This window comes from Elephantulus edwardii, unplaced genomic scaffold, assembly GCF_000299155.1.
Source record: "Elephantulus edwardii isolate Elephantulus edwardi_28Jun2011 unplaced genomic scaffold, EleEdw1.0 scaffold00002, whole genome shotgun sequence".
In the NCBI taxonomy this organism is placed as follows: Eukaryota; Metazoa; Chordata; class Mammalia; order Macroscelidea; family Macroscelididae; genus Elephantulus; species Elephantulus edwardii.
The window spans coordinates 7,595,416-7,619,792 of NW_006399752.1; positions in this window are offsets into that span (position 1 = coordinate 7,595,416).

Genomic DNA, 24,377 nt, shown 5'->3' on the forward strand with positions numbered 1-24,377 from the left:
AGCCTGAGCACGCTGTTCGTACGTACACAGTTTCCAGAGGCAAGCCATTTCTAATCTACTAATACAAAAGTGGTGCCTCTCTGGAGGCTCGAATACATCAGTGGCTCTAAGTGAGAAAGATGATAAACCTCTTCTATGGAGACTTACAGCCTCTGAAAACCTTCTGGAGGGTCAGCTATGAATTGGCATCAAATTGATGGCAATGGATGAGCAAGTGAATGATTCAGTAGTTGTTCTATACATTAATAAATTTCATATATACTTCATACTGGAGAGCTACCAATTCAACTTTAAACTATTATAAAGTTTTTCTGATAATAAATCACAAAACTTGTTGTTCTGTGCCTTTGACTCAACTATGCCTCATAGCAATCTGATGAATAATGATTCTGAACCTTGCCCTATCCTGAGCCAACCTCACTACCTCCAATACACCTCATCCCATTACCATAGTCACTCCATCTCATCCAGGGTCTTCTTCTTCTGTGTTAACCTTCTACCCTCCCAAATAATGTCCTTCAGCAAAGACTGGTCCTTCTTGGAAATATGCTCAAAGTATGTGAGATGGAGCTTCAAAATCCTTGTCTCCAAAGAGCAATCTGGTTTGACAGCGTCCAGGATAAAAGTGTTGTTGGTTTTTTTTTTCTCTTGAGAGTCCCTGGTATGTTCAACACTCTTCTCCAGCACCACAACTCAAAGTATTAATTCTTCTTCTGCCATCCTTCTTCACTTTCTAGCTCTCACAAACATAGCAACTGAAAAGACTGGATCAAATGCACCTTAGTCTCTAGGCTTACACTGTTGCTCTTTAGCACTCTGGAGGGTGCTGATAGCAGATTTTCACAATGCAACTCTTCTTTTTATTTCCTGATTTTTGGTGCTAACAGTGTTAATTGTGGATCTGAGCAAGATGAAATCATTAACAACTTCAATCTTTTATCCATCTCTCCTGATATTGCCTCCTTTCCTGTTGGTGCGTATCTTTGCTTTCTTGATGTTGAGATGCAATTCCTATCAAAAGCTGTAGTCCTTAATCTTTTACAGCAAACGCTTCAAGGCCTCTTCAGTTTCAGTGGCCAAGGCTGTCATTTGCATAATATAGGTTGTTGATGAGTTTCTTCTAATCCTGATGTCATATTCTTCTTCATAAAGTCGAACCTCCTAAATGATATGTTCAGAATATTGATTGAAAAGATATTGAGAAAGGATTCATCGGACACCCTTTTTTTTTTTTTTAATCATGTAGTTGGACAATGACCAAGGAGGATAGAAGGAGAACTGATGCCTTTGAGCTGTGGTGCTGGAGAAGAGTACTGAGAATACCATGGACTGCTAGGAAAACAAATAGATTTGTCCTGGAAAGGGTTAAACCAGGTGGCTCCTTGGAGGCAAGGATTCTGAGGCTCCATCTAACTTACTTTGGACATGTAGTGAGGAGAGACCGGTCCTTGGAGAGGGACATCATGCTTGGGAGGGTGGAGGGACGGCGCAGGAGAGGAAGGCCCTCTATGAGGTGGATTGATCCAGTGACTGGGATAATTGGGATGGGAGTGTCAGAGACAGTGCGATTGGCACAGGACAGATTGGAGTTTAGGGCTGTTGTACATAGGGTCGCTATGAGTCGCAGGCGACTCGATGGCACATAACAACAACAACAACACTATGCCTTTGCTCTGTTTGGACAACTTCTTGGTCTAGTTAAAGGTTTCACATGAGTACAATCAAGTGTTCTGAAATTCCCATTCTCATCAATGTTAGACACACTTTGTCTTGATCCACACAATCAAATGCTTTTGCATAGTCGATAAAACACCAGTAGATATCCTTCTGGTATTCTATTTTCAGCCGAGATCCATTCACCATCAATAACGATATCCCTCATGCCATGGTCTCTTCTAAACCTAGTTTGAATTTTTAGTAGTTCTCTCTCTCTTTTTTTTATTATTATTTTTGTGTGAGTGTACCATCAAATCAGATCTGACTGGTACAGGAGGAGATTGTCCCTCCTTCCCCAGCAGAGCATCTGGTGGATTCGAACCGTGTGTCTCTGGGATTGTAGTTGCAACTCCTTGCCACTAGGCCACCAGAGCTCCCCAGTAGTTCTCTCTTGATGTACTGTTTTTGAAGGCTTTAAGTAATCTTTAGCAAGATTGCGTTTCCGTGCAATATTGTTTGATAATTTCCACATTCTGTTGGATCACCCTTTTTTGGGGGGAATGGTAATAAGTATGGATCTCTTCCAGTCAGTTTGTCAGGTAGCTATCTTCCAGATTTCTTGGCACAACCTGGTGAGCACATCCAGGGATACATTTGTTTTGTTTTGTTTGCCAGTTCCTTCAGAGCAGCTTGAACTTCTTCCTTTGTTACTATTGGTACTTGATCATATGCTACTTCCCCGAAATGGATCTGTGTGAGCTGATTCTTTTTGGTACAGTAACTCTGTATCCCTTCTATCTTCTTTTGATGCTTCCTAGATCAATTTGCCCATAACACAAGGGAGTACTTAAAATTGAGGCTTGAATTTAAATTTCCTTTAGTTCCCTTCAGTTTGAGAAATGCTCAGTGACTTCTTCTCTTTTGATTTTCTAACTCCAGCTCTTTGCATATTTTTTTGTAATACTTGACTTTATCTTCATGAGCTGCCTTTTGAAATCTTCTCGTCAACTCGTTAAGTTTCTGATTTCTTCCTTTGTTCTGGCTTCCTGGCATTCTAGTTTAATATTCAGTCTCTCCTGACATCCATCTTAGTCTTCTCTTCCTCCTTTGTTTTTGTAATGACCTTTTGATTTTTTTCATGGTGATATACTTGGTTTTATCCACAGCTCATCTGGTCTTCATTCATTTGTGTTCCATGCCTCAAACCTGTTCTAGAGATGGCTTTAATATTATGGTGGTATAGACTTAAGGACATATTTTGGATTTGTTTTACTTTTCTTTACCTTCAATCTGAACTTGAACATGAGTAGTTGATCTTATGTTCCATAGTCAGCACCTGGTCCCATTTTCAAAGCTGATGTTGAGTTTCTCCAAAGATTTTTTCTATAGAGGTAATCAATCTGATTTCTGTGTAGTCCATCAGGTGAGGTTCATGTATATAGTTGCCATTTGCATTTTTTATGTCAGGTATAAATTAATGAAATAAATCATTGTATGAAATTCTATCATTCTATCCCCAGGTTCATTTCTGTCACCAAACCTATATTTTCCAATTACTGGTCCTCCTTTCTCGTTCCCAACTTTTGCATCCCAGTCACCAATTATTATTGATTAATCTTGGTTGTGTGTTTTATTAATTTCAGACTGCAAAAGTTGATAGAAATATTCAATTTCCTCCTCTTTGACTTTGGTTGTTGGTGAATGTATTTGAACAATAGTGGTATTAACAGGTCTTCCATATGTGTGTATAAGTAGTATCCTGTTACTTACTCCATTGGAATTCAGGATGATTGTAGAAATTAACCTTTTTTTTTAAAAAATGAGATTTTACCGAAAGTTTACAGAGAACTTGTATTCCATTCATTCATAGTCACATTTTCCTCCCTACATCCCCCCTAGTTAACTTTTTTCTTTTAAAAAATTCTTTCTCTGTTGCACAATTTCCTTCCCCCATCCCTAAGTCCACTTTACTATGTACCTCTTATTCAGGACTGTTGTCATGTAAATGATACCTAATCATATATTCATTTTAAAAAGGTCTTTCCCTAATCTGTTTCAATGCCGTGTACATTACTTATCCCCTCTTTTCTCAGCTTCCCCCAACCTATATGTCAGTCCTGTTTTATAACAGTGGCATTATGCAGTATTTGTCCTTTTGTGACTGAGATATTTCACTCAGCATAATGTCCTCCAGGGTCACCAATTTTACATAGTATTCCATTGCATTAATCTACCACAGTTTTTCTTTCCATTCATTTGTTGATAGACACTTGAGTTGTTTCCATCTCTTATTGTGAACAATAAAACAATAAACATAGGCATGCATATATCTGTGTGGGTGGCAGTTCTGGTTTCTTTAGGTTATATTCCCAGTCAAATGCTTTTGCATGGTCAATGAAACACAGACAGCTAGCCAAGATGCATCTAACATTAGCTATAATATCCCCCTGGTACCACAGCCTCTTCTTAAATCAGCCTGCACTTCTGTCAGTTCTCTGTTGATGTGTTGTTCCAGTAATTTTTTGATAATTTTCAGGAGAATCTTGCTTGCAGGTTATATTAATGATACTGTTCAATAATTTCCACACTCTGTCGATCACCTTTCTTTGGAATGGGAACAAATATAGATCTCTTCCAGTCAGTTGGCCAGGTTGTTGTTCTCCAGATGTCTTGGCACAACTTGGTGAGCACATCCAGAACATCATCCGTTTGTTGAAATATGTCAATCATTATACCATCAATTCTTGGGGCCTTATTTTTGGCAACTTATTTCAGAGCAGCTTAAACTTCTTTATTCATCAGCAAAGGCTCTTTCTCATACATTGTTTCATGAAATTCTTCTGTGTCTGCCAATTCCTTTTAGTACAATGACTCTGTATACTCTTTCCTCCTACTTTTAATGCTTCCTGGATCATGTTTTCCAACTACTGATTCTTCTTCTCCATTCCCACCTTTTGCTTTCCAGCCACCCATTATTATTAGTGCATCCTGATTGCATGTTTCTTGTATGTGTATGGATATTGTCACTCACAACATTGTATTTCAAGATGGATCTGGAAATGGTCTTTATAGTTTATATTGATGCAAACCCATTTTTCCTTGCCTTTTTCATTTCTAGCATAGTTGATTCAAAATGTCCCGTGCTGATCCAGCTCATATCTCCAACACCTAAGATGTGTTCCATTTCTTTCTTAACACTACCTAATTTACGAACAATTGTGCTACTCACATTGTACATTCAATAACAAGTGTCTGCTTACAACTCTTCCTCCTCCTTTGTGTTTGCCAACCTGCTAGTCTAATTTAAGCGTGCTCTATTGTGCATAGTGCTGCATTTGTATCTTAGGTGAACAGCATGTCTGAACCAAGGGAGGCCTGTCTAGTTGTTGCCACTCTGCTCATTGCCCATCAGACATTTGATTAAGGCTGTTAAAGAGTTGTCTTATGGGAAATCTCTGACAAACCTGTTATAAGTAAAATAAGGAAAGAGAGCTAACTGAATTTGTAATAATTTGATATTTAATTACAGACAGCTTTCATATATCTTCACTAAAAGGGATCAGTGCTGAAAGGAGACAAGGCTCTTTGAAAATGGCAAAAACGTGTTTGCTCTGGAGAGTCAGCCTGGGACTCCAGAACATGCTGGATAGTGCGAACTAAGATCTCTGCCAGAGCATGTGGAAGAGTGTAAAAAAGAGGAAAAGGGAAAAGCTTGAAGGCTTCCTTTTTCTCAATTAGCATGTTTTGTAGCAGCCTTTATAGATGTTCCCTTCTGAATACTAATAATTAAAAAGTCAGAAGTAATATTTTGAAATATCATCAAAGCAGAGCTACTCTTTGTAACAGAATGATTGCTAAGAATGAAGATAAAAAGGCAATAAATATTCATCAATAACCTATATTATGCAGAGGACATAACCTCACTTGCTGAAGGTGAGGAGGACTTGAAGTGCTTGCTGCAGAAGATCAAAGAGTACAGCTCAGTGTGGATTTCGTCTCAATGTCAAGAAAACAAAAATTCCCACCACTGGACCAACAGGCAGCATCATGATAGATGAAGAAGAGATAGAAACTGCCAACAACTTAATCTTTCTTGGATCTACACTCGGCACCCTTGGACCAACAATCAGGAGGTCAAGAAAAGTAAAACACTGGTAAAGTCTGTAGTCAGAGATTTCCCTAAATTATTGAAGAACAATGATGTCAGTTTGAGGACTAAGGTGTGCCTGATTCAGTTCATGGTTTTTTTCAATCACTTGCTATGCATTTGAGAGTTGGACAATTAATAAGGATGACAAAAGAAAAACTGTGTCTTTGAACCAATGTTGGAGAAAAGTGTTAAAGATGTCAGGAACTGACAGAAGAACAAATAGATATGTCTTGGTGAAGGTGCAACCAGGGTGCTATGTGGAGCCCAAAATGACAAAACTTTGCCTCACATACTTTGGACATGTTGCAAGGAGAGGCTATTTCTTGAGGATGGATGTCACTCTTGGAAATGTGTGATGTCAATGAAAGACAGGAAGACTCTTAAAGAGATAGATTGGCATAGTGACTGCAGCCATGGGCTCAAGTGTGACAGAGATGGCGAGGATGGCACAGGATAGGACAGGTTCGGAACTGCTCATCATAGATAGGGTCACTATAAGTTCTATTCAACTCGATGGCACCTAACAACAACACCAACATCCTCCAGGACACACAAGTTGTTAGGACTTGTCTATTTTGACTAGTATTTGCTTGTGTTGATAAAAGGGAATTAAAGTATTTGAATATCAGCTCCATTATCGTTTATAACATTTATTCAGTATTTGGTAGGGGAGTTCTGATGGCCTTGTGGTAAGGAGTTGTGTTGCCAACATGAAGGCACCAGCTTCAAATCTGCATATGCTCCATGGGAGAAATACGGGCAATCTCTTCCTATGTGATTTACTGCCTCTCAAACCCAACTATAGCTCAGCTTTGAGAGAGCTGTGACTTGATGGCAAACAACACTATAATGGTATTAGTGTAGTTGTTGTTGTTAATCACACAGCCAATCAATCTCAGACACATGCTATTGTCACAACAAATTATTATTGTGACAAGCCTCAGCATGCAACTCTTCGCCACTGAGTTTTGGATTTTGGAGAAACTTTTTTTTTACCTTTTAATAATTGTGTACTATAGGATCCAGAGTTATAGCAAAGATGCAGTCTTATAACAATTTTGGAAACTCCTCCTTTATGAACCTGCAAGTAATGATAATGATCCAAATGTTCAAGGATTTTTTAAAATCTTAACCTGCTTGTATGTGTGTCTTGTTAGAATAAATCTTCTATCCAAAAATGAAAAGAAAAATCAGGAGTGGTATCTATCTTCTGTTAACTTGAACAGTCTTGTTTTTTAAAATATTGTTAATTGTTGTTGTTAGGTGCCATCGAATTGAGCATGAATCATAGAGACCCTATGAACAAAAGATCTGAATGAATCCTGTTCTATCCTGCACTATCCTCACACTTCCTGACACACAAGAGTCCACTGCAGCAGTCACTGAATCAATCCACTTGGTTGACGGTCTTCCTCTTCTTTGCTGACCCTCTGCCCTACCCAACATCATGTCCTTCTCCAAAGAGTAGCCCCTCCTAGCAACATGTCCAAAGTATGTGAAGTGAAGCCGCATTATTCTTGCCTCCAAACAGCACTCAGGCTGCACATTCTTCAAGACATATCTGTTTGTTCTCTTGGCCATCCATGGGATGTTCAGTGCTCTTCTCCAACACCATAGCTCAAAGGTGTCAATTCTTTTTCTGTCATCCTATTCTGTTGTGCAGATCTCAGATGCATAACAAGTAATCAGAAAGACTATGGCCTGAATCAGATGCACCTTAGTCTTCAAACTGACATCACTACTCCTCAAGCAATTGGAGAGGTCCCTAACTGCAGATTTTCCCAGTGTGTCTCCTTATTTCCTGACTGCTGGTACCAAGGGTGTTAATTGTGGATACAAGCAAGATGTTAATTACTAAGGTTAAAATCTAGAACCCGTTTCTTGGTAAATTCTAAATTGGAATGTCTTATGTAGGCTAAAACATGATGTCACTTATTTTTAATCTAGCTTTGTGATTAAAGAATATATCCACTGAGTCCTTTTTTTCAGAGACATTTCTTCTACTAAGGTTAAGCAATTAGAGCATTGTGCTGCTTTGTTTATACGTAATAGACATTTTTTTAAAATGTTGAGATGATTTCTTTCTTTTAGACCTTTCTAGAAATTTATATTTATATGGAAAAGATAAATAGGACTAACCTTACCTCTATTTTTCATATAAAAAATGGTAACGAAAATTAAATAGAAAGGATTTTTAGTCTTATTAACTCTGCAGTATTTTGTATTATTTTCACTCTAGCACAATCTTTTTATTTATTTGTGGGGGCTTCTATTACTTTATGAATAAATTGACCATGATGATGGAACTATATGATCCAAATCCCAATTCCATCACTGTCTATAACTGGGGAAAGTAATTAACTTTTCATAACACATTTTTAATGATCTGTGAAGTTCAGAAGCTGTGTGAAGATTAATAAATTAGGTGTGCTTTTTGATTAAAAAATACCCCTCAGCAGTCTTTGAAAGGTTAATTTGTTTAAAATTAGGATGCAACATTTTGCTTACTTCTGTACCTGACCTTGACAATAGCTTATCCAATCTAGTCTCTTTGCCCTATTTTACAATTTATTGGTGTGAAAATGAAGATGACCAATCAATGCTGTTAGAGACAAAGATTAAAAAACAACCAACAATCTATGAACAATTTGTGGATTTCTGACCATTTTGGAGCTAAAATAAGCTTTAATCATCAACTAGTTAATAAATTATACTACAAATGCTGGTGGAGGAATAGCCTCCAAGGACATATTCTGGGTGTTGGTTGCTACCCTTCTAGGAGGGGCAGGTCTTCCATATGTGTAGGGAACATTTCTTATTGTACAGCCTAGTATGAAGTGGCATTGTCATGACCTTGATGCTTGCTTAGGAGCCAACTTGTACTCTGCTAGGGCTTTAAGGGGGAAAATTATAATTTATCTTTTGAGTGACAAAGTATTCTTGCTTAGAAATAGATTGCAGGGATAGAGGTGGTTCAGGTACATGAGAATCCCATTTCAAATGATCTTAAGACTAATAAAAGTTTTTCTTCCTATTTAAAAGTTGGATCCCTTGCTGTCTGAATTGTATAACCGCCAAAAATAAAGCACTCATTATATACTCTGATTTAAGGTTTAATTACATGCAAATAGCGATTCTAGCCCTTGATTCCAAAGAAGGACACAGTCATAGAAACTGTTCATTCGTTAAATGGGCAAGTTCCTGACGTAAGGTATCAGCCTGGACAATAAGGAGAGTCAGGCAGGACCTCCATGAGTGGACACAATGGTGGATTCCAGTAGTAATGGCAGTGAACACCAATGCCAGATTTTCTTTCTCTGTATTTTAATTCTCATGTTGTTCTCTAGCCTTCAAGACCACAACTCTTCTAGTGATATCTAAGCATGTGCAATGAAAGGAGGACCTTGTAGGTAATCCTAAGAGGAAGGAAACCAGAGACTAGCATCGAGAAGCCTTATGAGGTAGCAGAAAGCAGTGAGCAAAGAAATCCGAAAAATAGACCAGAAGTGACACACAACACTCAAGATAGAACACATAGTCTGAAAATTATTAGAAATGTGGGAAATACTATAAAGTCTACATCCCAGGGTATAGATGTTATAGCTGTATTTGTAAAACTTAAAAGGCAGGTTGATTCTTTAAACTTAAAGCTAATGGCATTATGATTATATCTTCGCATATTTTTATTGTTGATGGTGTTATGTGCCATGGAGTCATCTGTGACTCATAACAACCCTATGTACAACAGCTCTGAGCCCCACCCTATCTACATTTACCCAATTACCCCAGTCCTGTGTCTGTCTATCTGATATGGGGTCTTCCTCCTCTTGTGCACTGTACCTCCAACCTTCCAAATATGGTAATCTTCTCCAAGTACTGGTCCTGGCCACATGGCCCAAATATGTGAGATGGAGCTTCAAAATCCTTGCCTTGAGGAAGCAGCCTAGTTTCTCACCCTCTCCAGGACAGACCTGTTTGCTCTTTTGGTGGTCCACAATATGTTCAATGCTTTTCTCTAGCACCACAACTCAAAGGCACAGATTCTTCTTCTGTTATCCTTATGTTATTGCCTAGCTTTCGATGCATGAATCAAAATCAGGAAATGAGGGTGTCAGGGATGCATCTTGTCTCCATACCTTTTCAAACTGTATGCAGAAGAAGTAATTTGTGAGGCTGGACTTCATGAAGAGAAATGTGACATCAAAACTGGAGGATGATTCATCAACAACTTGTGTTATGCAGATGATGCAACCTTGTTGGCTGAAACTGGGGAGGGTCTGAAGTGTCTTCTGCAGAAAGCCAAGACCTATAATCTTCAAAATGGATTGAAGTGTAACATCAAAAAGGCAAAGATTCTCATCACTGGGCCAATTGGCAGCAACATGATAGATGGAGAAGAGATAGAGGCTGTTAACAATTTCAGCTTGCTCAGGTCTTCAATAAACACTCTTGGCACAAACAGTCAGGAAACCAAAAGATGAATTACATTAGGAAAATATGCTGTAAGGGATCTCTCTTAAGTTCTAGGGAACAATGAAGTCAGTCTAGGGACTAATGTGTGCCTGATTCAGGCTATTTTTTTCATAATTACTGGCTATGTTATGCATATTTTTTTAATTAAGAAAATATAAAAAGAACATGAAGCAACTATAAACTAGGCATTTTATAGAATTAACTCTTATTTTCAATAATGGCCAGTATACATGTTTAAATATGTATATGTAGCTATATAGCTGTATTTAGACACATAAAAAATTCTTTTGAAAACTCTTCTAACTACTCTGTTGAATTTTAGGAGACTAAGACCTATCTGTATGCAAACACTTGACTATATCATAGAACATAGCCCTAGTGGATAACACATTTTCTCTGGCAGCATCTCCTACCATAGCAATAGCCTTAACCTCCAACATGTAAGCCTTCACTCATCCTCCTTTTTCTCCTCTTCTATCTAGAATTACAGACTCCTGAATGTAATGGAGTTTTTTCTTTTTTTTACATGTACTGTTGTTCTACAAGTTGGGCTGCTAACCAAAAGGTTCATGGTTCAAATCCACCAAGTGTTCTGAGGGAGAAATATAAGGTAGTTGCCTCCCTATTTAATCACTATTAGAGACTTAAGAACCTAAACAGTAAACTACAATTCTAAAAGATCAGTATAGTACCTGATCAACCTATCAGGAGAATACAGTGTAGAAGTCTCTTACACTAGATTGCACAACACCGTTCATTCAGTTCTTTAGCTCAGAGTCCTGGAGGCAGATTTTAAGCACTGAGAGTTTGCCACCACTTGAAGGTTGTGGACTGACACACTAGTGGCTTGTTTTTCATGGGCTTTATCCAAGTATCATATCTTAGACTACATAAAGTGACATGGTACAGAATCATTCTTGATGGGAAAATAAAAGAAATCTGCACTTGAAAATTCTGAATTATTTTCACTGGGGCTGAGAGGAAAGGTCTCATTTAATTAACAAGTACAATAAAGATGTGGCATTTAAAAAGAAATTATGACACATTTCTATCCTTTACTAGTACACTGAATGGTGACAGAGTTGGCATATAAAAATTTAATTGCTTTGATTTAATTGGTTTAATAAAAAAATAAAGGCAGTTCTGTCACTACTTCTGTGTTATTGGAATCAGATCCCTTTACTGAGCAAAAGAAAATTGACTTCAGAAAGGGAAAAACAATTATAGTGTAATCAGGGGAAATCTTCTATCATTGGGATATTATAAAACAACATTGCGTAGCAATGAAAATGTTTATTATGCAGGAGTAAAAGACCAAGTTTTGGGGTTAGTTTTTTTTCTTTTTCTCAACTCTATAGTAACTTACCAAATAAATACTCAAGTATAAATAGCTAGTGTAGGGTCACTTTCAATAATTTATTAATTTATTCATTCACTTGAAAAATATCTGTTGTGTGTTACTTTATGGTTAGACAAATAGTTATGTATTTGTTTTCATAGACTATAACAGCAGCCAGGAAATTAAAAGGCGCATTGCCACGGGAAAGTCTGCTGTTAGGGACCTCTCCAAAGTGCTGAAGAGCAATGGTGTCTCTCTGGAGACTAAGGTGTGTCTGATACAGGCCATGGTCTTCGCAATCACTTGTTATGCATCAGAGTTGGACAATGACCAAGGAGGATAGAAGGAGAATTGATGCCTTTGAGCTGTGGTCCTGGAGAATGAGAATACCATGGACTGCTAGGAAAACAAACAGATTTGTCCTGGAGAGGGTTAAACCGGGTGGCTCCTCGGAGGCAAGGATTCTGAGGCTCCGTCTAACATACTTTGGACATGTTGTGAGGAGAGACCGGTCCTTAGAGAGGGACATCATGCTTGGGAGGGTAGAGGGACAGCGCAGGAGAGGAAGGCCCTCTATGAGGTGGATTGATTCAGTGACTGGGATAATTGGGATGGGAGTGTCAGAGACAGTGCAATTGGCACAGGACCGAGCGGAGTTTAAGGCTGTTGTACATAGGGTCGCTATGAGTCGCAGGCGACTCGACGGCACATAACAACAACAACAACATAATTCATGAGAAAGACATTATAACAACACAAATCCACATAAAAATACCAATTGTGGTGAGCCTTAGATGAAAATTACATGATGCTTTGTGAATGTATTAGATACAGATTCACTGTTAATATGAGTTGATATATAAAGAATAAAATTAACCTAGTGGGAATAATGGTAGGGAAACAGTGAACTTAGCACATTTCAGAGGCTGAAGGTAGGCCAGCATCTCTGGAGTGCAGCACAGGAAGAAAATGGGACAACATGAAATAGACTGGTTAGCAGGGAACCATATAATTAAAATTCTTGGGTGTACTCAGGACATGGTCCATTCTGCTAGCAACGAGAAGTCACAGACAGGTTTTAAGCAATACTGTGACAAACAAAATGGAATTTCAAAAGGATCATTCAGGTTGTGTTGACTGGAATAGACATAAAGATAATTGATTCATGGAGAAAACCGCAGTATTACAGGTGAGAGATGATGGCAACTTGGAACGCAAAGTTTGTGCTGTGTATCTTAAAGATCATAAAATCTACAAAGAGAACTAAAAGGAAAGAAGAGCAATAATAAAAGGCACATGTATTTTGGACTTAAATACATCTAGATGAGAACTGTGGTCTAAACTTCTGGTTCCACTAAGTATTAGCTATGAAACCTTTAACTTGCTACCTATATTCTCTGTATCTTTGTTTTTGTATCATAGGAAGTCAACTGGAAATAACTCCCACAGCGAAGAAGAGTGTGACAATATACGTGATATTCTAAGCACGTTACTACTGAAGAGCTCCAGTGGCCTCATCCCTTTATATTAAAGATCCTCATCTTCCTTTGAATGCCTGCTCTGCCTCCTGGTGGTAATTACCTCCTGCCTCTTTTATCCAGGGCAGAGAGCTGGAGTTGGCAACAGAGATACATACACTCACTTTCAGATGGTTGGACAGTTAAATAAGAAAGCTGACTCATACAACACTTTCTGTACATGCCTTCAGAAACTTACAGTCAGCTCTAGAGGGGCTGATTTTATTTTGCAGGTGTTGCATGTTCCTGCAATGCCATAATCAGAGTCAACAGACTGTGATGGGGTTGGCATGAAACTGAAAGCAGAAATCTGAGTGTTTAGTCTTAGTCCTGTCCTATGACTTCAAGTTAGTTTCTGAGCCTCACTTTCCTCCCAAGGGAATAGGAAGATGAAATAAGAAGTGTGAAGTAAGAAGTTTGAACCACATAGTATCCAGTCGTCATTTCTGGTTTGGAGTTTGCAATTCATGCACTTGGCAATTAGATTTTCTAGGAACAGTTCCACAACCAGGAGTGAGGAGACTGGCTATCTGGTTAGGCATGCAATGCAGACACTGAAATTAAAGCTCCTGAACCTTCATTTGGACTAGTCAAAGCACATACTCTTAACTATGCTCTTACATCCACATATGATAAACAGAGATGAAAGAAACCTTTATTAATAAAATGATAGATGTATCACTCACTCACTGCTGTTGAGTTAGGACCAAATCATAGCTAACTCTTCATTGGCTTTCTTAGCCTGTAAGTCACATGGAAGATTACTCATCTTTCTCTTTCAGAGTGACTGGTGGATTTGAACTGACAGAGAGATATGGTCTTTCACTTTGGAGCACCATTCCCAACACACTAAGTTCCCAGAGCTCCTGGACAGATATATGAGGAGAGTGCAATGAAGTGGTTTACAAATATTACATTTAGGAGGACTTCTATTTTACATATAAGTTTCAAAGCCTTCTGTATATCTGCTGAACTTGAATCTTTAAGGTGGAGCACTAGGAATCTAAATTTTTTACAAAGCTTCTCAGTGATTTTCATGAACTATCATTTCCAGGAAAGCTTGAGCGACCTAGTCTATAGGGGGTTGTGCTGTTAGCCCAAAGGCTATGCCTCCCTGACAGTTAAAATCCACCAGTGTCTTCAAGGAAGAAAGATGGGAAGTCTCTTCATGTGCAATTTACAGCCTCCAAAAACAGGCTATGAGTCAGTTCCAACTCAATGGCAATAAGTTTGCGTACTGAGTTTGAACATATCCAAAAGAATCTTATTCTGTGACTTACTGCCATAGCTGACCCTGCACTGGGTCTCTGGAGGCTATAAATTGCACAGAAGGAAAGTGCTTATCACTCTAAAGGAAAGTTGTTGTTGTGTACTGTAGAGTTGGAAATGACCCAGAGCTGACCCCCTGTGAGTTTTTCAGAGGTAGTTAATTGCATGGGAGGAGACTGCTCATCCTTCTCCCACTGAGCAGCTGGTGGTTTCGAACCACATGCCTCTGGAATTGCAGCACAGCTTCTTGCCACTAGACCACCAGAGCTCCCTATTCTAAAGGAATAGCTGGTGTTAAACTGTTATGCCACTTTCATGTAATTTATTTGAAATGTTTCTTTAAAATATCTATGAATGGAGTATATGATTTTTCATTTTAACAATTACTTCATATACCAGCATCATCCACAGGTAGTTTATATATTCTGACAATTATTTTTTTTAGACAAATAGTAAAGGTCTATTCAACAATACAATGAGCACAGAAGAAGATTCAGGCATGAACAGCTCCCTTCTAACCATTCTTAGGAGAGAAAGCAGGTTCTCAAGTCAGACATTAGCACCTATTGAGACACAAGGATTGCACTCCTAGGACCTTGCTACTTCCCTGAGCCTTTTTTTAGCTCAGGTGGAAATAGCCTCTGTATAACCAGCCATAGGAGAGGAGACAGATACACAAGTTGGTCACGAGCACCTTCTAGATATGGGGAACCAAACAACCTAGGCAGACTCCTGGGACTTTGCCTACTTCTAGGTAAAATCACTCCCTCCCAACAAACTACCTGACAGAAAATAAAAAGCAAGCTCACCACAGCTGGGCAAAAGGAGAGAGTCCAGTTCCCTGCTCCTCAAAGTAAAAGGAGATAAGCAGCTTTCCCAGGAAACAAACAAGCCCCAAAAAACAAAACAAAACAAAAAGAGCTTCCCACAGATGACCAGCAGGGAAGATAATCACTGGAAAATGGAATTGAGAGCAGCACATAAAGTCTGCAACTCTATCAACAGCATCATGAAGATTAGGAACTGACAACAAGTTACATAGACACAACATAAACTGTCTACACATACCAAGAACTTTACATGTCAAAGAAGAAGCAGGCACATATTATTTCTCAAATACTATGAAAAAGCAAAACAAGCTTTCTCCAAAATGGCAGACCAGATCACAGACCCAATGAATACTTGAGAATAAGCCTTACTACAGACACTAAAGACCTTTATTAGGGACACTACAAAATATTCCATACTCATGGGTGGTAAAGGTCAACATTGTAAAAATTGCAATCTTACCCAAAGCAATCTACATGAACAATGAAATATAAATACCAAACTTATTCTTCAAATGGATAGAAAAAGAGAATTGGCAGGTTAACTGGAAAGAAACTCTGAATTAACAAAGCTCTTCTAAAAAATAAAAATGAAGTGGGAGGGATAGCACCCCCTGATCTTAAAGCCCACTACACAGCCATAGTAACCAAAACAGCATAGTACTGGTATCATTACAGATATGTCAACTAATAGAATGTAATTAAGAACCCAGAAATCAACCCATCTACATAAGGTCAATCCGTATTTGACAAGAAAGAAAACCTATCAAATAGGGAAACAATCACCTCTTCAACAAATGGTGCTGGCAAAATTGAAAATCAAACTGCAGAAAATTGAAACAGGATCCAAATTTCACACCATACACAAAAATCAAATCAAGGTTAACCAGTGAGCTAAGGGGAAAACTCAAAACTGTAAGAATCATAAGAGACAAAATGGGATCAAAACTGGAAGCTCTTGCTGATGGCATAAATAGGCTAGCAAATATAGCCAGAAATGCATAACTAGGAGAGGATAAAACTGAGACTTGGGATCTAAAATAATCAAGTCTCTATATGCATTAAAAACTTTAAGAGTGAGAAGAAAGGCTACAGACTGGGGGAAAAAGCATTTGCAACGATATCTCATACAAGGGTGCAGAATACTACAGACCCTAAAAAAAACAAAACAAAACAAAACTGATAACCCAAACAAAATGGGCAAAAGACAGACAAAGATTCCATAAAGGAAGAAGACATTTTAATGGCAAAAAAAAATACATGAAAGTTTTCAAAATCACTGGCAACTGGACAGAATCAAATCAGATCAACAGAAAGATACCTTCCCATTCCAGTAGCAGCAGTAAAGTTTAACAAGGTTGGAAAGCGCATGGAGAGACTGGAACTCTCAGGCATTGTTGGTGGGGTTGTAAAATGGTACAACCACTTTGAAAGGCATTTTGGCATTTCCTCAAAAAGTTAAGCATACAAACTCCATATAACCAGCCCAGCTATTCTACTGCTACGAATATACTCCAAGAACTGAGACAAGAATGGAGATATGAACATCTATTGTTATTCACAAAAACAAGAAAATGGAAACAGCCCAAATGCCATCAACAAATGAATGGATTAAGAAATTGTGGTACATTCACACAATTAAATACTATGCAATATTAAGTAACAATGACTTCATAAAATACTATATAACATGAGAGAATCTAGGAAACATTTTGCTGAGTGAAATAACTCAGTCTCATAAGGACTAATTTTGCATAAGACCATTATTGTGAAAATAGAAGAATAATTGAACAACTTGTGTATAAATGTTCAAATGGGGGGAAGGGAAAGAGAATAAGAAAAAGGGGAACAGGAGAAATCATTAGAATAGCAAAGGTTAGTGTGTGTATTGAGGGGATGAATGAATACGGAAAATTCACTGGGAACTTGAAAAGACGTACTGATAGCAGGAATAGATCAATTGTTGTTGTTGTTGTTGTTATGTGCCGTCAAGTCGCCTGAGACTTAGATTGACCCTATGTAAACAGCCCTACACCCTGATCTATCCTATGCCAATCTCACTGTCTCTGACACAACTCATTATCCTAGTCACTGAATCAATCCAATTGAATTGAATCAGTCTATCAATAGACGGTTTTCCTCTCCTGCACTGTCCCTCTACCTTCCCAAAGATAATGTCCTTCTCCAAGGTCTGGTCCCTCCTTGCAACATGTCCAAAGTATGTTATACTTCAGAATCTTTGTTATAGTTCAGAATCCTTGCCTTCAAGAAGTAGCCTGGTTTAACCCTCTCTAAGACAAACCCTTTTGTTTTCTTAGCAGTCCATGGTATATTCAATACTCTTCTCCAACACCATAGTTCAAAAGCATCAATTCTTCTTCTGTCCTCCCTAGTCATTGTCCAGCTCTCTGACGCATAGCAAGTGATTTCAAAGACCATGGCCTGTATCAGGTACACCTTAGTCTCCAGAATGACAGTATTGCTTTTCAGTACTTTGGACTGAATTGACATATTTCAATTAACAGATGATGCACTAGATCTGCTCACCAAGCTGTGCCAAGAAATCTGGAGGAAAACCCCCTGGCCAACTGACTGAAAGAGATCTACATTTGTTTCCATTCCAAAGAAGGGAGATCCAACAAAGTGTGGAAGTTATTAAACAATATCATTGATATCACATGCAAGCAAGATTCTGCTGAAGATTATCCAAAAATGACTGAAACAGTGCATCAGCAGAGAACTGCCAGAAGTGCAGGCTGGGTTTAGAAGGGGTCGTGGTACTAGGGATATTGTAGCTAATGTTAGATGGATCTTGGCTGAAAGCAGAGCATCCCAGAGGAATGTCTGTGTTTCATTGATTATGCAAAGGCGTTTGACTGTGTGGAACAGACCAACAGTATACCAAATATAACGTACATGAATAATTATATAAAACAGAATGTGCATGCATGTAGCACAATGTGTATGAATGATTGTATGCAAACTAATAAAATGCATTGAAAAATGCAAGTGAGCTTCACTTATAACATAATTGATAATATATTGTTCCATTGTTATATTTCATCTCCAGAATACGCCTGAGATATAAGCACAATTCTTATTTTACAGATCATTTGAAGCATTAGCGAGGTTAAGTAAACTGTCCCAAATCACAAGATTAATAGATTGGTGCACTGGAACTGAAAACTAATGCCACATATTAAGAATAGGCTACTTTGCTAAAGAAAGCATAATTCAGAGTTTATTGAACCTTACAATTTGCTAAAAGAATATCTAGTAGAGCAAGTTGGTAATATTTCTTAGTTCCTGTTGGTTGAGTTAATTAGCTCCTACATAAATCGTAATGTTATTACAATAATTACAGATTGGCTAAGATAAAGTGACTATTAATTACTAAGCAACAATGTTTCAGGGATTTCCTAGAATCATAAAATGATCTCAGGCAGTCATCATTTCTAGTCAATAACCTTCAAACACAAATATTTACAACTGAGAATCACAGAGTATGCTGCCTAAGATCTCAGCTACTGAGAGGTTTGAACAGCTCTACATCGTAGGCTGTTTCATTGGTGTGTTTTTACAATCATCAATCTTAGATTCTTTATGGTTAAACAGACACCTACTTGTTTTAGTGCTACAATAGGGAATCTCTGATAGACTAGTCTATAGGAAGTTGTGCTGCTAACCCAAAGACCACACCTCTATGGCATTTCAAAATCACGGGTGACTCCTCAAAAAAAAAAAAAAAGAGTAACCTTTTTTCCCCATTCAATTTATAGCCTTGAAAACTTGGAAAGGGCAGCTTATGTGTCAGTTCTGACTTGATGTCATTGAGTCTTAAATAAGACTCTTAGGCTTGATAACTCCTTTCAGAGAATGAAATAAAAATGGCATTTTTAAGGACAAAGTTATCATTTTTCTCTAAATTAGTCTAATAAAATACATCTGTGCAAATATATTCCATGCTTTGAAAAGAATAAAAAGAAATAGTAATTACAGAAGGAGAATTGATGCCTTTGAGCCATGGTGCTGGAGAAGAGTATTGAATATACCATGGACTGCTAGGGGAAGGAACAGATTCATATTAGAGAAGGTAAAACCAGGCCGCTCTTTGGAGGTAAGAATGCTGAAGCTTTGTCTGACATACTCTGGGCATGCTGCAAGAAGGGACCAGTGCCTGGAGATGGACATCACGCTTGGGAGGGTGGAGGGACAGCACTAGAGAGTAAGACCCTAGATGAGATGGATTGGCTCAGTGACTGGGGTTATTGGTGTAGGTGTGTCCGAGAGAGTAAGGTTGGCTTAGGATAGAGCAGGATTCAGATCTGTTCTACATAAGGTCCCTATGAGTCACAAGCGACTTGAAGGCACATAACAACAACGTTATTACAGATTTACCATTCCAGTGCTGACCAGAGTGGCGTAACAGGCACAGTTACAGGCTTTTCATAAATACTATGAAGATCAGTGGACATAATTTTTACCAGAACTGGTTTTGATAGTTTCAAATTTACTAAAACTTTCCACAGAAAATATTTCACTTGATGAAATCAGTGTAACTGTTGACAGAATATCAATTCTTCCTCTCCTGTGTTCATAATTTATACTTCTAATTAGTGTTACTGATTTTTTAGAATATGCTGATATAGAGAGCATTTAATAAAGAAAAAAAGAATTAAACTGCATCAATAAATCAGTATATTATGATGAAAACAAAGAAAATATTCCCTAGATCGAAATAGCAATGGTCACGGTTTTATTTGAAGTTCTGATATTTCAATTTTGTTCCTAGAGGAATGTCAGAATTTTACTCCATTCAAATTTTTCATGATAACTGATTGCGTAATTATATCTAATCAAGTAGTTCACAGGATAACGTCTACAAAATCGTACTCTAATTTTCCAAATAAAGAAGAAAAACATACTTACGAATCTTCTGATCAAGATCTGTCGTTATTTCTGAAACAGGTTTGAGAAGAAATTCTGACTTTCTTTGCTGCAAGTTAAAAAAAAAAATCAGTCCACCTATTAAGAATCAAAAAAGCTGACAATCCATTTCAATAATACACTTTAATTACCTAGGCTGTGGTTTGTTTTGGGTGTTTTGGTTGAGGTTTTGTTGTTGTTGTTGTTGTTTTAAATTTGTATGAGCCTGGTAAACACCATAATTTACCCAACTTTCTTGAGAAAAGTAGAACCAGTAATCCAATAATAAAATTTTCTATTAAAAATCAAAAGGGCTTTATATAAAGCAACAGATACTACTAGTGCCTAGAATTGCCTGCAACAAAATCCAGTGGATAATCACGCTAGTGTTATTAAGGACTAATGTCAAGTAGGCCAAATCCTCATCTGAAAAGGACTGCTCACCAGAGCCAACACAATAAGAGAAATCTATGTTAGAAATATATCTACACTCAGAATTGTGAATTAACAGAAATCTTGAAAATCATCTAATCCAGTGGTTTCAAATTATTCTTTTTTTAAATTTTTTTAATTATTAATTTCAGTGAAATTTTACAGAAAATTTGGATTTTCATTCATTCATTGTTACACTTTTCTCCCCTTCCAAACCTCCTCCCAGTACACTCCCCTCTTGGAAAAAGTAAAAGAAAAATGTTTCATTGTTTTACAATCCCTCCTCCCAGGTCCACTACACTATGCAGCCTTTGCTTTGGACTCCTGTCATGACAAAAATACCTAAACACATATCTCTTTTAAACATTTTTCTCCCTCATCTGTTTCAATGTTGTATACATTATTTAACCCATCTTTCTCAGTCTCTCCCCAACCCCTATGTCTGTCCTGTTTTACAACAGTGGCACCAAGCAGTATTTGTCCTTTTGTGACTGAGATACTTCACTCAGCATAATGTTCTCCAGGGTCACCCATTTTGCATAATATTGCATGAGTTCCTTGTTTTTCAATGCAGCATAGTATTCCATTGTATGAATATACCACAGCTTCACTATCCATTTGTTTGTTGATGGGCACTTAGGTTGTTTCCAACTCCTTGCTATTGTGAACAAAGCAATGATAAACATGGGTATGCATCAGATTATTATTTTTAGGCCAGGAAATAAGATGAATAAGACAGATGATAGATACAAAGATAGATTAGATAGATGATAGATAGATAGATAGATAGATAGATAGATAGATAGATAGATAGCTGTTGTTATGTGCCGTTGAGGCACCTGCAACGCATAGCAATCCTATGTACAATAGCCCTAAACCCTGCACTATCCCCTGTCAATTTCACTGTCCCTGACACACCTATCCCCATTACCCCAGTCACTGAATCAATCCAGCTCATCGAGGGTACTCCTCTTCTGCATTGTCCCTACACCCTCCCAAGCACGACGTCCCTCTCCAAGGACTGATCCCACCTTGCAACATGTCACAAGTATGGCAGACAAGAAGCTTCAGAATCCTTTCCTCTCAGCAGTGTGGCTTCACCCTCTCTAGGACGAATTTGTTTGTTTTCTTAGTAGTCCATGGTATATTCAATACTTTTCTCCGGCACCACAGCTCAAAGGCATCAACTCTCCTTTTGTCATTCCTAGTCATTATCCAGCTTTCTGATGCATAGCAAGTGAATGCAAAGGCCATGGCCTGTATCAGGCACACTTTAGTTTCCAGACTGACATCATTGCTCTTCAGTACCTTGGAGAGGTCTCTGACAGCAGACTTTCCCATTGCAATTCATCTTTTAATTTCCCTGCTGCTGGTATCAATACTGTTGGTCATAGAGCCAAGCAAACTGAAGCTGCTAACAATTTCAATCTCTTTACCATCTATCATGATGCTGGCCTAGTGGTGAGAATCTTTGTTTTCTTGATGTTGAGCTTCAATCCATACTGAAGGCTGAAGTCCTTGACATTCTACAGCAAGCCCTTCAGGTCCTCCTCAGAATCAGCAAACAGGGTAGATTGTTACATATTCCTAAAATCTAGCAGATGGCCAATATGTAAGACAGATGGAAATATAACCTCTCTGGCTACTCAAACTTGGGAGCAAATGTTCTAAGCACTTTCTCTCCTGTATCCTTTCTTCTCCTTCTCCATGGCTATAGTTTGAAAGTTTTATGTCCTTTCAGCAATGGGGCTTCTGGAGATGGAATAAGAGTAATCATTTCAACACAGAATGTAATAACATAGCTAAAAACAACAAATTCTAGCCAATTATTTTTTAACAGCTCCTTTGCACATTTCAATTGGTCATCAGTTGAAAATATATCAAAATAACAAGTTTCTCTATTTGATTTGTCATGCTGGGAAGGGTAGAGTGTCAGTTCAGGAGAAAAATACCCTGAATGAGATGAATTGACACAGTGACAGGGCTAATAATAGTAGGTGTGTTAGAGACAGTGAGGTTGGCTTAGGATAGAGCAAGGTTCAATGCTACTGTTCATAGAGTCACTATGAGTCATAGTTGACTCGGTGACACATAACAACAACAACAAAATGTAAGTTGATAGTCTTTAAGGCAATTTTTGCTCCTGGGGTTTGTTAAAGTAATAAATATTTGTTATTTTCTCCTTGAAAATGCAAACTTTCTAAGTTAAAGGTTTTATTTTGTCTAGCAAATGTGAGGGTAGCATTCAATAATTTGCCAAAAGAAGGATCCAGCTGCCTCGGAAGCAAAACTTCAGGAAATATCTGTAACTTTATAAATCAAGGTAAATAGAATGCGTTATTTTAAAAAATGAAAATTAATGATAAAACTCCATGACTAATAAATAATCAGAATTCTCAATAAAGACAGGATTTGACACAGGTATTGCAAAACTTTGCCTCACATGCCTCCACCTATACCTAATAATGTTCTAGAGGGTTTTTTGAAATAATGAAAAACAAAATGAAAATTACTTTAGGTGAGTTATATTATGTAAAATCTCTACCATGTAAACAGGGTATGGTTTAAATTAGGAAAGGTGTATGTCAAGACTGTAACTTTTCTCCATACTTATTGTGTACTGAGCAAATTATTCAAGAAGCTGGACTTTATGGAGGAGAATGTGGCCTCAGGATCTGAGGAAGACTCAATAGCTTTTGGTATGCAGATGACACAACCATGCTTGCTGAAAGTGAAGAGGACTTGAAGCACTTGCTATAGAAGGTTAAACATTGCAGTCTTCCAAGTAAAAATTCATGTCAACACCAAGAAAACAAAATTCCTGACCACTGGACCAGTAGGCAACATCATGTTTTATGGAAAAAGAACTGAGGATATCAATGATTTCATTTTTATTTGCTAGTCAGGAGATAGGAGACATATAGTCAGGGATCTCTCCAAATTATTGAGAAGCAAGGACATTTGTTCAAGGACCAAGATGTGCCTGATTCAGGCGAAGGTCTTTACAGTCACTTGTTATGCATCTGAGAGTTGGACAGTGACTGAGAATGACAGAAAAAGCGATACCTTTGAGTTGTGGTGTTGTAAAAGAGTATTGAATATTCCATGGAATTCCTAAAGAACAAATAGACAAGTTTTGGGGAAGGTGCAGCCAGAATGTTCCTCGGAAGCAAAGATAATGAAGCTTTGCCCCACATACTTTGGACATGCTGCTTGGAGAAGGTATTGCGTGGAGTTGGACATCATGCTTGCGAAGGTGGAGGGATAATGGAGGAGAGGAAGATCTCCAACCAGGTGGGTTGACACAGTGACTGCAGCAATGGGCTTGAGTGTGTCAGAGATTATGAGGATGACACAGGATAGAACAGGGTTCAGATCTGTTGTTTAAAGGGTTTCTATGATTTGTACCAGACTCCACAGAACCTAACAACAACAACAACAACATAACACTTCAGACTGTAATAGAAGAAAATAGGTTTTATTAGAAGAAGACCCTCTATAAGGTAGATTGACTCAGTGACTGGGGTAATTAGGGTAGCTCTGTAAGAGACAGTTAGATTGGCACAGGATAGAGCAGAGTTGCGGACTGTTGTACAACAACATCTATGCTTTATTTTTTATGTTATTTTAGTTTTATGGGTGAGATCTAGTCAAAGATTGTCTGATATAGATACTTTTATATCTAAATCGTTGTTGTTGTTGTTGTTGTTATGTGCCGTCGAGTCGCCTGCGACTCATAGCGACCCTATGTACAACAGCCCTAAACTCCGCTCTGTCCTGTGCCAATT